The 16,900-nt window shown below is 41.4% G+C and overlaps 1 long non-coding RNA gene across 2 annotated transcripts; it reads left to right on the forward strand.

Moving 5' to 3' along the window:
- The first annotated feature begins 5,631 nt into the window (after positions 1 to 5,631).
- On the forward strand, positions 5,632 to 16,127 carry LOC122210138. Of its 2 annotated transcripts, none has more exons than XR_006197932.1 (4): positions 5,632 to 5,662; positions 10,425 to 10,506; positions 13,583 to 13,873; positions 16,033 to 16,127. It is a non-coding gene; the product is annotated as an uncharacterized LOC122210138 (long non-coding RNA). The 2 variants fall into 2 exon arrangements; XR_006197933.1 differs by lacking the exon at positions 16,033 to 16,127 and adding an exon at positions 14,851 to 15,173.
- Positions 16,128 to 16,900: the final 773 nt, after the last annotated feature.

A 16,900-nucleotide genomic window follows, 5' to 3' on the forward strand; every position in this document is an offset into this window, starting at 1 on the left:
GAATATCTTACTGGAGCACGGCTGCTCCTATTCACTTATGTATCGTTGTGGCTGCTTTTGCCCTCTGAGGGCAGAGTTGAGCAGTTGCAACAGAGACCACGTGGCCCACGGACCCTAAATTATTTACTGATTGACCCTTTGCAGACAAAGTTTGCCGACTCCTGTCTTATTTCAGCAGAGAAGTTATGTTACCTTTTGGGTGTTCTTGTTCACTTTACTAAGGTTTTACAAGCTGATTTTGATGTGGAATGTGGAAGCAACATCAAGCATCTTGTCCCAAAAAAACCTATAGGCTTTAAGCAGTGCAGATCCGCATTTCATTCCATCGTTTAATGGCTTTGTAACTCCAGTCAAATTTTTAAAAATTGTTTTAAATGTTTATTTATTTTTGAGAGAGACAAAGAGAGAGAGAGAGCAAACGGAGGAGGGGCAGAGAGAGAGGGAGACACAGAATCTGAAGGAGGCTCCAGGCTCTGAGATGTCAGCACAGAGCCCAACACGGGGCTCGAACCCACAAACTCTGAGGTCATAATCTGAGCCAAAATCAGAGGTTCAACCGACTGAGTCACCCAGGTGCCCCAACTCCAGTCAAATTTTTAGTTTCTCAGAGACTCAGTTTGTTTGTGTTAAAATGGGAACAATGACAGCAACCCAGGAAGGTTATAGTTGTAAGACACCTGGCCCAGTGCTTGGCTTCTGGTGCATGTAGAACCAACATTAGTTTACTTCCCCTTCCCAAAGACGTTTGCTTCTAGCGAGTAGGAAAAAGAAATTAGCAGGGAAGAGGGTTGGTAATAGCTGCTTTCCGCTGTTGCTTCTCATTTTGGTCCCAAAGTTTGGAGAATTCTTTTTTTTTTTTTTCCCCAAGTAACTTCCAAACATTTAAAGCCAAAACATATCTAAGTCATAGGAATAGCAAGCATCAAGAGTAAGAAATGGCTGGCTTTTTCTGTTGTTTTTAAACTTTTTGGAGAAACAGAACTTCTACATACTTGGGCTGAACAACCTTCGCAACTATTTTAAAATTTAGGGAGTGTCTTAGATTGATGGGATCAAGGAATAGTGTGTCTGCAGCTGTCATTCACATTAAAAAGTGGTTTTAGGTGAAATTATGTGGGGGACCCCACCCACGCTGGTATCAGAGCATGCAGGTTTTATAACTTCCACACATTTAAACCAGATGATTCTTTGCTGTAGGATGTCTAGCAGCATCCCTGGTGTGGGACACAGGCTAATGCTAGACCCACAAAGATGTCCATGTCCTAATTCCTATCATCTGTGAATATATTACCTTACATGGAAAAAAAAAAAAAAGAACACACAAAACCCTTCATTTAAATGAAAGATCTTGAGATTATCCCAGATGATCGAGGTGGGCCCGATATTATCACAGGGGTCCTGATAAGAGAGAAGGTGATATGATGATAGAGAAGGAAGAGAGAAGGTGGTATGGCTGCTGACTTTGAAGAAGGAGGAAGGGGCCATGAGCCAAGGAATGTAGGCGGCCTGTAGAATCTGGAAAACACAAGGAAACCAATTCTTCCCTGGAGGCCTCCAGAAGGAAAGCAGCCTTGCAAAGTCATGTTAGTCTTGTGACCCCTGGGGTTGTCAGAAATTTATTTCTGTTATTTGAAACCACTAAGGTTGTGATCATTTGTTACAGCAGGAACAAGAAACAAATACTTCCGGTATCCACCCACCAGATACCAGTGAAACCCCACCCCAGTTGTGATAGCCAAAAATGTCCACAGACATGACTTCCCCATGTCCCATGGGGAGCACAACTGTTCCCAGTTGAGAACTACTGTGTTAGGGAGATTCCAAAAGCAGCTGAAAGAATTCAGAGGCAAGAAGTCAATGCTGTGGGTATGGCTGGCACATGGTCAGCCAGGTGTGGCTTCAGGTGGGCACACAGATAGGTATGGGAAGCTAGGAGATGTAGACTACTCATAATGTCCATTGTCACTCCTTTCTGTTCCCTCACCCTGGGAGGTTTATGCCTGGATACTCAGAGAGCATGGCTGGACTGGCTGAGAATCCTTATTGAATGTGACAGCTTGCCCTGCTGGGTCCCTACTTCTTAGCACAAGGATGACAGCTGCTCTCTGTGGCAGCCTTTCCCTGTGGATCAGACTCCTTTGCTTGACTGACCAATTCCCTTCATGCTCGGCAGGAAGGACTTCCTTCTGTCGGAGCCACAGTAGCAAAGTCTGGGCTGGTTCTAAGTAACAAGAGGGACTCTGATTAATATAAGGAAAATCAATCATTGGTTTTTCAGGATAGTAGGGTATCATGGAATGAAGGAAGTTTGCTTAGGAAGGAGAATACCAGCGTAGCTCTGGGAAGCTCAGAAACAGATGGAATTCATGGTCTCCCTTTCAAGTTCTGCTGTTAATCTTGTCTCATTTCCCAGTCTTGGTTTCCAAGTTGCAAATTCCTGGAAGAGAGAATCTTATTGTTTGGGTCCAATAGATCAACCAGCTGAGACCACAGGGAAGGACTTGCCCAAGGTCACTGATAGCAGAGCTGGGCCACCTCTCCTGACTTTCAGAACTGTTTCTTTTGCATAACCAAGTACTAGAGTCTTTGCGGGAGGTCAGATTGTCCAATTAGAGAGCTAACCAAGAGCTGATATACTAAGGAAAGTTCTTTGGAAGCCTGCTGAGATGACACCTGAACTGGAAAATATTGGCCAACACTGGCTGTTTTGTCTACTGCGTATCAGGTGTCTAGGTGTTTGTAGGTATCTACAAGTGACATGTGTTCTATGGACATATTTAAAATTAGTTATAACAGAGTTTTGGGGGAATTATTGTGAATCACAATAGAGTGAAGTTTTTAAAAACTACTCCACCATTTTCTTTTTTTTCTTTTAAAATTTTTATTTAAATTCTACTTAGTTAACATAGACTACAATATTGGTTTCAGGAGTAGCATTCAGTGATTCATGACTTACATACAACACCTAGTGCTCATTATAACAAATGGCCTCCTTAATACCCATCACTTTTCTAGCCCATCCCCCACCCACCTCCCTCCATCAACCTTATTTATTCTCTATCTTTAAGACTGTCTTATGGGGGCGCCTGGGTGGCTTCGTCAGTTAAGTGTCCAACTTCAGCTCAGGTCATGATCTCATGGTTCGTGAGTTCGAGCCCTGTGTCGGACCGTCTGCTGTCACACAAAGCCCCCTTCAGATCCTCTGTCTCTCCCCCTCCCCTGCACTCTCACTCTCTCTCTCTCTCTCTCTCTGTCTCTCAAAAATAAATAAACATTTCAAAAAGTCCCATGGCTTGTTTCCTTCTCTATCTTCCCCCCCTTGCCTTATGTTCATCTGTTTTGTTTCTTGTATTCCACATATGAGTGAAATCCTATGGTATTTGTCTTTCTTTGACTGACTTACTTCGCTTAGCATAACACACCCTAGTTCCATTGCAAATGGCAAGATTTCACTCTTTTTGATGGTCAAGTAGTATTCCACTATATATGTATGTATATATATATATATATATATATATATATATATATACACACACACACACACACACACACACACACACACCCCACATCTTCTTTATCCATCCATCAGTTGATGGGTATTTGGGTTCTCTCCATAGTTTGGCTACTGTTTTTAATGCTGCTATAAACATCAGTGTGTGTGTACGTCTTCAAATCTGTATTTGTTTAATCTTTGGGTAAATACCTAGTAGTGCAATTGCTGGATCATAGGGTAGTCCTATTTTTAACTTTTTGAGGAACTTCTATATTGTTCTCCAGAGTGGCTGCACCAGTTTGCGTTCCCACCAACAGTGTTAACAGGCTTCCCCTTTCTCTGCATCCTCGCCAACACCTGTAGTTTCTTGTGTTCTTTTTTTTTAAATTTTTTAATGTTTATTTATTTTTGAGAGAGAGACAGAGTGTGAGTGGGTAAGGGGCAGAGAGAGGGAGACACAGAATCCAAAGCAGGCTCCAGGCTCTGAGCTGTCAGCACAGAGCCTGATGCAGGGCTCGAACTCACAAACCGTGAGACCATGACCTGAACTGAAGTCGGACACTTAACCGACTGAGCCACCCGGGTGCCCCTCTTGTGTTCTTAATTTTAGCTATTCTGACAGGTGTGAGGTGGTATCTCATTGTGGTTTTGATTTGCATTTCCCTGATGATGAGCGATGTTGAGCATCTTTTCATGTGTCTGTTAGCCATCTGGTTGTCTTTTTTGGAAAAGTCTCTATTTACATCTTCTGTCCATTTCTTAACTGGATTATTTGTGTTTGGGGTGTTGAGTTTGATAAGTTCTTTATAGATTTTGGATACTAACCCTTTATCAGATAACGTCATTTGCAAATATCTTCTCCCATTCTGTCAGTTGCCTTTTAGTTTTGCTGATTGTTTCCTTCGCTGTGCAGAAGCTTTTTATCTTGATGAAGTCCCAGTTGTTCATGTTTGCCTTTGTCTCTCTTGCTTCTGGTGATGTGTCTAATAAGAAGTTGCTCCGGCTGAGGTCAAAGAGGTTGCTGCCTGTGTTCTCCTCTGGGATTTTGATGCTTTCCTTTCTCACATTTAGGTCTTTCATCCACTTTGAATTTATTTTTGTGTCTGGTGTAAGAAAGTGGTCCAGGTTCTTTCTTCTGCATGTTGCCATCCAGTATTTCCAACACCATTTGCTGAAGAGACTGTCTTTATTCCATTGGATATTCTTTCCTGCTTTGTCAAAGATAGTTGGCCATACATTTGTGGGTCCATTTCTGGGTTCTCTATTCTGGGTTCCACTGATCTGAGTGTCTGTTTTTGTGCCAGTACCATACTGTCTTGATGATTACAGCTTTGTAATACAGCTTGAAGTCTGGAATCATGAGGTCTCCAGCTTGGTTTTCTTTTTCAGGATTGTTTTGGGGTCCTTTGTGGTTCCACACAAATTTTAGGATTGTTTCTTCTGGTTCTATGAAAAATGCTGGTGGTATTTTGATGGGGATTGCATTAAATGCATAGATTACTCTGGGTAGTGTAGACATTTTAACAATGATTGTTCTTCCTATTGTGAGCGTGGAATGCATTTCCATTTCTTTTGCATTTCCATTCAACTTCTTTCATAAGTGTTCTATAGTTTTCAGAGTACAGATCTTTTACCTCCTTGGTTAGGTTTATTCATAGATATCTCATTGTTTTAGGTTCCTCCAGCATTTTCAGCAATTTCTGGTCCCCAGTGAAGTTCTCTCAGATCCTTTGGCAATTCCACAGCCTAATTGAATATTCCGTTTCAGATGCCCTTTCTTGGTCTGCTTTGGGCTATGACTGAATTCTTCTCTCTAGGTCTCTATTTAAATAAACACCAGCACCGCAACAGGTTTAATTTTTTTAAGCCTTTATTTAAATTCCAGTTAGTTAATATACAGTGTAATATTAGTTTCAGGTTTACAAAATAGTGATTCAACACTTCCATACAACACTCTGGGGTCATCACCACAAATGCCCTCTTTAATCCCCATCACCTGTTTCACCCTTCTCCCACCTGCCTCCCCTCTGGTAACCATCATTTTGTTCTCTAAAGTTAAGAGTCTGTTTCTTGGTTTGCCTCTCTCTCTCTCTCTTTCAAGCAGGCTTCACTCCCGGCACGGAGCCTGACATGGGACTCGAACTCACAAGCCTGAGATCAAGACCTGAGGTGAGAATGAGACAGATGCTCAACCAACTGAGCCACCCAGGTGCCCCTTGGTCTCTTTTTTCCCCCTTTGCTCCTTTGTTTTGTTCTTAAATTCCACATATGAGTGAAATCATGTGGTATTTGTCTTTCTCTGACTGACTTATTTTGCTTAGCATGATACTCTCTAGCTCCATCCGTGTTGTTGCCAATGGCAAGATTTCATTCTTTTTTTATGGCTGAGTAATATTCCATTGTATATATACCACATGTTCTTTATACATTCATCTATCCATGGACACTTGGGCTGCTTCCATATAATTTGGCTTTAATTCAACAACCAGTACATACTTACTAGAGAAAAAAATTAAAAAACACAGATATGTGAGGTAAAACTTATAAAATTACCCATAAGCTTATTGTGCATAAAAACCTCTTCATAATCTGCTCTATTTGGTGTCCTTCCAGGCTCTTTTTTTTATTATTTGATATTTTGTGAAAAAAATGGGGTTATACTGCATCTTTTGTTTTATTGTTTATTTTGTTAATTTAATTATCATAATATTTTTCAACAGGCTTAAATATATGTTGATTATATTTTTTAATAGCTTCATAGTATTTCATGATTATGCCATGATTTACTTAACTTATTCGTCATTAAGAGAGAGAACTCTTTTTGTTTCTGAGTTGTTGAAAAGTCTGTGATGTTTATGTGGCTGCAGAATAAATCAAGCCATGACTAAGGTTTCAGAATTTCATGAATTATTATGTTTTTTAATTTATTCCATTTTGGATAGTTACATTTTTTTGTCCTTTCTCGCTGGAGGATATTTTGTTGTGACATCCCTCTGTGATATTGGGGAAGGAGTGTGGAATATTCTTAGGTCCTCCCTATGCATTTGTGCTTCTGTCAGCCTTCTCTGAAAGGGTTGGCCTGGAAAGAAAAGCAGATGAGCTTACGCACACGTATATTTCCTCACCCTCACTCACCTCATGTGACCGCCTATGGAGAGGAAAACAAGTCAGCTTCTTCAACCAAATCACAGTTCTTTGTCCATGGGTCATTTTCTGTAACACACAGAAGAATTTATAAGGGTTCCCAGTTTTCTTCATTCACGTGACAAATTTTATTGAGTACCTACTATGTGGTAAACAGTATGCTTGATCATCGGAACATACACATAGTCTTAGGGCATCTCTGTAGTGAAGTCTTTATATATCATTTTGTCCTCCTGGTGGTCAGGTCAATTGCATCTTACTCTAAGGCTGGGGCTTTGGAGCAGACGGTCCCTTGCACACCCATGCTACCTTCATGACATTGGGCACCTACTTTACGTTCTTTGTGCCTGCTTCCATATTATATTAATACAATTCAATGGAATCATCTGTGTAAAATATACAACGTAGAGTAAATGGTTGAATATGGGATGACCATTATTATTAGCATCATATTCTACAGAAAAGCTTACAATCAAGTAGAAGAAGATGTATTGTCTGGTCATTTATTTATCCTTAGCAGCTGATGAAGAAAGAACTAATTAGTCTAAACATTGAGCAAGATGAAAGGAGCAGGCCACTGGCTGCCTCTGTGGGGTTAATTTAGCCATCACTTCTGCATGGAGCTGGTACATTTAGAGTGTGAAAGGAACCTGCTGCTTGTTGATAATTAGTCTGGTTTCGATGAGTATCATCAGGTGTTAATAACAGCTCAAATGCACTGTATCTTTTCACAACTTTTAGAATATGTTTAGGTTGTTTGCTGGGTTCTCACTTCTCGGGCTTCTGTGTGGATGTTGGGGGTTGATCTGGGGAGGGCCAGATAGGATGCTTCTACCTCCATGGATCCTGGCCATCTCCATGATGGCTACAATATGGCCCTGCCCAGAATGGGTAATATCCTGGATATTACATGAATTGGGTCAGATGCTGGCCTTTCCTGATGGTAAGTGGCATTTCTTTGCCAGTGGGGGACATTTCTTCTTGTCCCAAATAATCCTGACAATATAATAGTTTAAAAGAAAAAAAAACCCAACTGGAAGGAATGTAAATTTTTACCAATAGAGTACTACCTAAATGCATATTAGGATATCATACAACAGAACACAATGTAGCCATTAAAAAGAATAAGGTGTATCTGTATAGGTGTCCAAGAGGTACAAATTGGGAGAAAAGCTGCAGAACAGTAACTAGGGTCTGATTTGATGTAAGAGAAGGGGGGGGATAAATAAAGGGAGAAAAGCTGACAGAGAAAGAAAAAAAAGGAAGAGAAAAAGAAAAGGAAAGAAGAAAAGTATTTCTTTATAAAACCAGGCTTTCCTTTGCACATCATAGATTACTCCAGAATTTGAGGACTGAGGTAGATTTTTACTGCAGGTAAAAGGGGTGTGTGTGTATAGGGGTTTTACACAGTACCACATTGAAAGACTACTCCAAATTTTCTTCATACTTTATTTGGAGAGTGAGTGCCCACAACTGGATTAATTCTATTCTGTGGATTGACACACACTATCCTCACTGATCTATCCCAAGGCCTTTTATTTATTTATAATAGCATAGACACATATCCTTGTTGTGATCGGAACAGTTCTCCTGAGATGTAATTTATGATCATTAAAATGCACCCATTTTAAGTGTATAGTTCATTGAGATTCAACAATCAGGATATAGAACATTTCTGTCACCCCAAAGATTCTCTTGCTTCTCTTCCCAGTTAATCATTAATTCCCAGCCCTGGTCCCAGGCAAATGCTGATCTACTTCTATTACAATATATTTTCTTTCCTAGAGTTTCCTATAAATGCAGTCATACAGGATGTACTTCTGTGGTAGGATTCTTCTCAGAATAACAAACTGAGGGTTGAAGGGGGGTGGGAGGGAGGGGAGGGTGGGAGATGGGTATTGAGGAGGGCACCTTTTGGGATGAGCACTGAGTGTTGTATGGAAACCAATTTGACAATAAATTTCATATATTGAAAAAAAAAAGGATTCTTCTCAGAATAATGGTTTGGCCATTCATGTGTGTTGTGTGTATCAGTAGTTCTTTTCTGTTTTAAAATTTGGACTGAGTAGTATTCCGTTTTATATAAACAGCATGTTATAATATACCATATACATTATAATATTAGACAGTATGTTTATCCATCCACATATTGAGAAAGATTTTATTTGGGGAAAGGTTTATGTCACCAAAAAGGTTGAAAACCACTTTTCCACCTTAATTGCATATTCTTGGGAACGATGGAGAACTCAATCTACACCATGATTTTCAGTGAGAAAGCAGGTCTCATGTTGGGAGATTAGGTGATAGGATGACTGAAGGTTTCTGTGGTCTTATTGAATACACATGTGGCAGGCATCCCAGGCAGTGGCCCCCAGTTATCCTCACCTCCTGGTATTCATGTTTTTGTATAATATCCTCTCTTTTGGGGTGGGCTAGACTTCTAATGAATTGAATATGGCAGAAGTAATGGGCTATCACTTCTGCAATTAGGTTATAAAAAAAAAAACTACTTCTGTCTTAGGTGTTAGTTCTAGGATGGCTTTCTAGGGAAGCCAGCTATCATATCATGAATCAGTCCTGTGGTGAGGTCCATGTGGTAAGGGGTCAAGGCCTGCCAATGACCACAGAAATAAGCTTGGGAAGGAGATTGCCCCAGTTGAATCCTCAAATGAGACTGCGATGTCTGATGGCTTAATTGCAATCTCAGGAGAAATCTTGACTCAGAGGCACCCAGATAAGCTAAACTGAGCAATATAAACTGTGAGATAATTACTAAGTTACTAAGTTTGGGGGTCATTTGTTACACAGCGGAGATAACTAATACTGACAAAATTAAGTTATTGTTGTTAATTATTCCTATTGCTACCATAGACTTCACCCTTCCTGGTTTCAATCCCAGGTTTAGCAGAGCCCTGGAGATACGTTACAGTAGTAATCACCAGGTAGTAGATATGGGGTCAGGTACTTGTCAGGCACTTACTTACTTACTTTAGGGGAGAAAGGACTGTAAGATAACTAGAGCTAGTACAGAAAGGAGCTGGGTTTGAATCCAGGCAGTGACTCTAGTGACCCTGACTGTGACCATGACACATCCTGCTGCCTTGGAGACCAGCATCTCCCAGCCATGCACAAACGATCCTGGCCCCAACCTTCTCCTTACTCCATTCTTGCCCCTTCTTCCCTGGATTCTCCCCGACCAACCCTGTCCCAGCTCCCACCTCAACCACTGCCGGGTCAGCCATCCTCCAGCTGCTTTTCCTGATCAAGGATGTCAGGGCGGACTACGTATGTTGGGATCTCAGGAACTTTTCATCTTCCCCCTCCAGAGAACTGTCTGCCTTCCTTACTCCTTCTTCATCTCAGCAATTGTTCTTTTTTAGTCAGATGGAAACAGGAAGGTTTTCTTTCTAGGCTCCTTTCCCATATCAGGAATTAAAACAGTGTCTAAATGCAGGGAATATTAATGTATATTTGAAGGATAAAATGAAGCAGCAAATGACTGAATCGCCCACTTGCTTGGGGAGACACCTTGGGGCTGGAAATGAGCTTGCTCTTTGGCCTCAGACTTGCCTTTGAATTCTAGCTCTGCTGGTCCTTGGGTGTGAGATCCTGGCCATGTGACTTCTCTGTGCCTCTGTTTTCTCAACCCTAAAATGGGAGCATCAATTTTTTTATGGCTAAAGATGAAGTGATACTGTCCATAAAATAGCACAGTGCCTGGTACAATATAATTAGTCCATTTATTACCACTGTTGTTGTTGCCTAATTCTTATTTGTGCATTTTCAGATGTCTTTTCTCAAAGTTGAGGACTTCTTCAATGAAAAAGACTGTCTCCACCAGCATTTTCCTCCCCTGGGTCATCTTGGAGGTAGATAATTCTCTGTTAGTATCTGGCACATCCTCTTTCACTCCGTCACGGTATAAAAGGGCAGGATGGTGCAGAGGTCCAAGAGTACGGCCTGTGCAGTCGGAGAAACTGGTATCGAACCGTGGCTCTTCCACTTCTTAAACAAATGACCTTGGGCAAATTATGAGCGTCACCAGGCCTGTGGATAAAACGGCAAGAATAGTAGCTCCAGCATGGTGGCATTGTGGCGAAGGTTGGTGGAGATAATTAACGCACGTAAGATACTCATTGTGGTGCCGGCACACAATGATAACCCAACAAATGCAGGTTCTTATTATCATTATTGTAGGAGTTGGTGGAGGATGCTGAGGCATGAGGCCACCCCTCCTCCAGCTTCTAAAGCCTAAGTATTTTACTCTAAGACATTCTGCAGGCACCTGCAGGGATTTCTGCTGTGCTTTGGACAGCGGTGGCCCATTTGGATCGGTAGAAGGCTCTTTTCCTCTTGTCTGTCTTGCCTGGGGGGGGGGAGGGGGGATGGTGGTTCTCTTTGTGTGTTAGACTTCTATTCATGGATCATCTGCCAGAGACTTGGACCAAGATTTCTTACTCTGCTTTTCAGATTTTCTTCCCCTAATGGTCCTGTTCTGTGCTGTCACCCTGGTGCCCTCCCCTCCTCTCCAGCCCTCAGCAGCTGGCAGGAAATGTTTATAGAAGAAGCTTTTCTTTCTCTTTTTAATAGCCTCCTAGGCTGCAACCTCCCAAATGAGAACCTTGTTAACCAGAAGGACTCTAGGCTACTGATTTATATTCCAGTCATCAAGAGAGGAAAAAGAATTAGAGAGGGAGAAAGAAAATGCTAACGTATCCATGGACTAGTTCCAACACCCTTTCTGATGAGGAGTGTGTATATCTATTTATGTTCTGGGTGCTAAGGGATTCCTTCTAGATTTTAGTATTTGACCTGTTATCCTTGGGTCACGTGGATTCTTTGTTCCTCTTGTGGGTGTGCTGAAAACAAGAGTAACAAATTTATTCTCCTGCCATTTAAACAAAAGATTTGTTACTTTCAAATAATAAAGGTACTTGTTTCAACAGAAATGTTAGGATCTCAGCAAAGATGGTGTCCAAGCTCATGGTGGCTTCAGAGGACGGGTAAGGGCTTACCTCCTATCACTCTCCACAGATACTCATGGGCCAACATCTCTCCATGGGTAGTTATGAGAGAGTCATAAAACTTACAAGTGATAGTCTTTTGTGGCCAGAATTCTAGCTCAGTGGTTCAAGGAAGGCTTCCAGGAGGAGGAAGTGCATTTAGAACTGGGCTTTGAAAGTTGGTGTCATAGAGAATGCAGGCTGTTCCCCAATATCCATTCCTCTCTACTTCCGTAACAGAATACCTAATTTTTAGCCGGCTCATCCCCCTCACCCCCAAGAAAGACAATACTTCTTTGGAATCTTGCTTGCAACACTCGCCACGATTATTTCCCTTCCTGTATGCATATCCTTTTGCAGGGTGACTTGGTAGCACCTCCTGTTTAGTGATGGAGTCTTTCCCCATTCTTGAATCCAAGCCAGACTTGTGATTTGCTTTGTTCAGTACAATGCAATGGAAGTGACATTGGGCTAATCCCAAGCCTAGGCCTCCAGAGGCCTTGCATACCTCCACTCACCCTTGTGGAATCCTGCCCGACCATCATGTGACCAAGCCAGAGTTAGCCTTCTGGACGATAGGAGCCTGTTTGGAGCAGGGACAAACTTTCCTAGCTGAGGTCATCCTAGACCAGCCAACCAGACAGCTAACTACAGGCACATGAGTACTCACCCAAGGCCACAAAAACCGCCTAGCTGAACTGAGCCCAAATTACCAACGCATAGAATCATGTGGTGGGTAAATGCTTATTGTTTTAAGCTACTGTGTTAGGACTTGGTGGTTTGTGATGTATCAAACTAGTTAATACAATTTCCCATGCAGCTAGGTGTGTCTGCATAACTAGGTTTTGTTGGGCGACATGTAAGTGACTGTGTTGTGTATGATTCCTGGGCTGGGGAGCAGATTTCTTTATAGGGAGGAAGCATGCTTTTCTTCCATATTTCTTGCTCCCTAATGATGAGAATGAGAATGTAATAGCTGGAGCCCCAGCAGCCATTCTGGGTCAGGAAGGGAGTTTAGGAATGGAAGGAACCCAGTGCAGAACAATAACTTAGGAGGATCCTGTTCCTCTGAAGCCATAGATTGCCTTTCTAATCCTATTCTGACTACTTCTAAATTTATTAAGCAAAAGGGATAAACTTTTGCCTTTTTTAGGCCACTGGTGTTTTGAGTTTTACGGTGAAATCATAGCTGAACCTAATCCCAAATAATACCAATGGTCGGGATTTAGATAAGCAGGAATGGTAGGAAAGCGTACTCATACCAGAGGGAATTTGTAGAGGGAATATCTTGGATAATGTTTCAGAAGAAGAAAAAGTGTGGGTGGTGAAAAGACTGCATGGTATTTCTTAAGGGAAACACTGGGTGATAGGGCTGGGAACAGTTTGGGGCCAGCTTTTGCAAGGCCTTGAAGGGTAGGCTAAGAAATTTGGAGAATGTGGCACAACAGATGTCTGAAGCCTTATAAAAATCAGAGTAAGGAATTCACTGATTCATTTCCTCCGGGGAGTTAATGTTCCAGTGAGAGAGACAAGATAACAAAATAATAGGATGATTACAGATTGTGATTAATGGTCTGTGTGATATGCTGACTAACTGTTGGATGCAGGCAAGTACTTTAGAGAGGTTGGTCAGAGAAAGGTTTTTTTTTTTTTTTTTTAAGTTTTAGAATCCTGTGCCAGGCATTGTGCAGACGTCTAGGGACACAGGGAGTGATAACACACAGTTTCTGTCGTGAAGGATCTGTCTGTGGCTGTGAAGAGATCACAGTCTTGTGTGGTGGTAGGGTTAATCGGGAACAATTTCCTAGAGGAGGTGGGAGAGCGCCAAAGCAAGTAAGTTAGTCTTCCCATCTGTATCAGTCAGATGTGGCTGTGATAAAACTGTGTAACATACACCCCCCCCCCAAATCTTTGCTTACCACGAAAATGATTTTTCTCACAGGTCTGCATGTAGGCTGTGATTCTGCGGGGCTCTGCTGGATCAGCTTGCTTGATTCCAGGCCCAGGTCTGTTGTATGTATCTCCTCATCCTGGGACCATTGGCTACGCAAGGTTTGATCTTCTCACGGTCGATGGCAGAAGTTCAAGAGATCAAGCAGAGTCACAGAGGCACATTTAAAGTCTCTGCTTCCATTGCATCTACTCACACTACTGGCCATAGCAAGTCACATGACCAAGACTGACAACCACGGGTCAGAAAGAATACTCTACCCACAGTGAGAAAATGTCAAAGGTACAAGGATGTTTAATTCTGTAATGCAAGGAGTAAAAGGTTGGAAACAGTAAGTCAGTCTTTCATAGTATTCAAGGAAGTGAGGTACTTCTCCATTTTTTCAGAAATCTCATGTATGTCTGAGTATTTTGCTAATTTTTTTCAAGAAATCTTTTCTATTTCCTGTTAGATTTATTGCAAAGCACCATTATCCTTTTTGTCTAAATTTAAAAATAATTTTTTTAAAGTTTATTTATATTTGAGAGAGAAAGAGAGACAGACAGACAGACCTTGAGCAGGGGAGGGCAGAGAGACAGAGACAGAATCCGAAGCAGGCTCCAGGCTCGAGCTGCAAGCTGTCAGCAAGAACCCGATGCGGGCCTTGAACCCACGAGCAATGAGATCATGACCTGAGCCAAAGTCAGATGCTTAACCAACTGAACGCCCCTTGTCTAAATTTTTACTTAAAAAATTACATATGCATACATGGTAAAAACTTCAAAAAGGAGTACTGAAAGATACAACAGTGAACATAAGGGTGGCCCTTCCCAAGAGGCAAATCCTAGGTTTCTTTTCAGAGATATTCTGTGTGTGCACAAACAAATATTTTGGTTTTTTTAGTGTTAAGTTTTTATTTTAATTCTGGTTGAGTTAACATACAGAACCAAATATTTTCTTACATTAAAAAAAATACAAAATGCGGGCGCCTGGGCAGCTCAGTTGGTTAAACGTCCAACTTCGGCCCAAGTCATGATATCACCGTTCATGGGTTCGAGCCCCGCGTCGGGCTCTGTGCTGACAGCTCAGAGCCTGGAGCCTGCTTCCGATTCTGTGTCTGCCTGTCTCTCTCTGCCTGTCTCTCGTGCATGCTCTGTCTCTCTCCATCTCTCAAAAATGAATAAACGTTAAAAAAATGTTTTTAATAGAAAATGGCATTCCACTACACTTGTTCCTCTGTATCTCCCTTCTTCTCTTCTGTTTAACAATGTATCTTAGAGGTGGTGCCATTTCAGTTCAGCGAGGCCCATTTCATTGTGTTTAATGGCTACATTGTTTTCCGCTGTGAGGCTGTGCTGTAATTTATTTAATCAGAGCCATATTGAAAGACATTTGGATTATGTCCAATCTTTTGCTACCATAACCAAGGCTGCATTAAGTACCCTGGAACATCTATCTTTATGCACATGTGTGAGTATATCAGTAGGTTAAATCTCTAAGCAGAAATTGCTAGATCAAGGGATATGCAACTTAACATTTGATGGATATTGACTCTCTGTTTCTAAAAAGAAAGAATGATTTCTTCTGGCATGTCTACAGATCTCTGTCTGTCCCCCCTGTCTTCCTCTGATTCTTGTCCCATGGTATTGTTCAGGGCTGAACCAATGGAATAAAGTAGTTCAAAACTTATTCCTCTAGGATCTCTGGGGAGAGTTTGAGTAGTATCCTTTGAATCTTGACAAAAAAAAAAAAAAATTGAAGATGGGGAAGAACCTGGTACTGCTGTTGTTACCCAGATCATCCATTTATTTATTTATTTATTTATTAAAAAAATTTTTTTTAATGTTTTATTTTTGAGACAGAGAAAGACAGAGCGGGAGCAGGGGAAGGGCAGAGAGAGAGGGAGACCCAGAAACCGAAGCAGGCTCCAGGCTCTGAGCTGTCAGCACAGAGCCCTATGCGGGGCTTGAACTCACAAACCGTGAGATCATGACCTGAGCCAAAGTTGACGCTTAACCGACTGAGCCACCCAGATGCCCCATTTATTTTTTATTTTTTATTGTTTTAATGTCCAGATCATCCTTTTAATGAGAGCACTGGAGGAGCATCGAATGTTGTTCTCACCAACATGTTTACCCAGGAACTCCAGACTGCAAGTGGAATGATTTATATTCCTGGGAGATCCCAGTAAAAAATGTGCACAATACCCTTTAATTTGATCTGCTTTCCCTGTTGCACCTAAATATTTAGGGCAAATAGAAAATAGTTCTGATTTACAGTCTCTATAAAAATTTTAAACAACCTAATAGGACATTTGATCATGAAATTGCCTGAAATAATGTTGGTGGTAGTCAGCCGTATTTCTTTGAAATGGCCTGTAACTTCAGTGCAAACCCCCAAACATGGATTTTTTTCCCTTGCTAATAACAGCCTTATTAATAAAAGAATGATTTTCTTTACAGATCTTCACCAGCTGGGTTCCGATGCCTTTGTTCAATAAAGGTAGAGATAATAACTGTCTCTAAAAAGAAAATGTGCCGAGGTTCCCAGGAGAAGTGGTGGAAACAAATCTTTTATTAAATCATATCAAATTGTGTTTCTTGTTTACTTTTCTCATTTTGTAAGTCACAGTCATATCTGCTAGTTTTGGTAAACCTTGCCTCACAGTCATAAAAAAAAAAAAAACAAAAACAAAAAAACAAAAACCCCAGCAATTTGGAGGCTTGGTGTTCTTAAAGCTAAATGCTGTGTGATCAATCGGGGTGATAAATTTCACACAATTAACTGCCGTGATGACATTTCTGAGTCTGTTCATCTATTTTCCCCTGCTGACATCTTAGGAGATTGGTTAACTTCTGCCTATATTTGCAGATGTTCTATGGATGCCTAGAAAAAGAACAGCAGGAAAATGTAGTCAATATCTGGAGTTTTTACCTGTTCACAAATTTGTGACCCTTAGAGTAATAACATCTCAATTTTCCTTTGAGGGCAGGTGGTTCACATAGGCTAGCTCTATTCCTACTGCGAGGAGAGGCGTATGACCCAGACCTGGCCAATCAAAACATCCTTGCTCAAGGTGGACCAATCAGAGCCAGTGAGAATCCTGGGACTTGTACTACGACTACCGGAAATGAGAACTTTCTTGATTGGAATTCGTTAAAGAACGAGATATAAACCTGCTTATGGTTATCTTCCCTCTCCATGGGAAGAGTACTCTCGAAGGAAGACAGGACAGAGAAAGACAGCCAAGAAGTGGAGGAAGACAGATTCCTGATGAGATCACTTGAATTCTTGAGTCTAATTATGCCTGAAGTTTTACTCATCAATTAG

This window comes from Panthera leo, chromosome E3 (genome assembly GCF_018350215.1).
Source record: "Panthera leo isolate Ple1 chromosome E3, P.leo_Ple1_pat1.1, whole genome shotgun sequence".
Lineage (NCBI taxonomy): Eukaryota > Metazoa > Chordata > Mammalia > Carnivora > Felidae > Panthera > Panthera leo.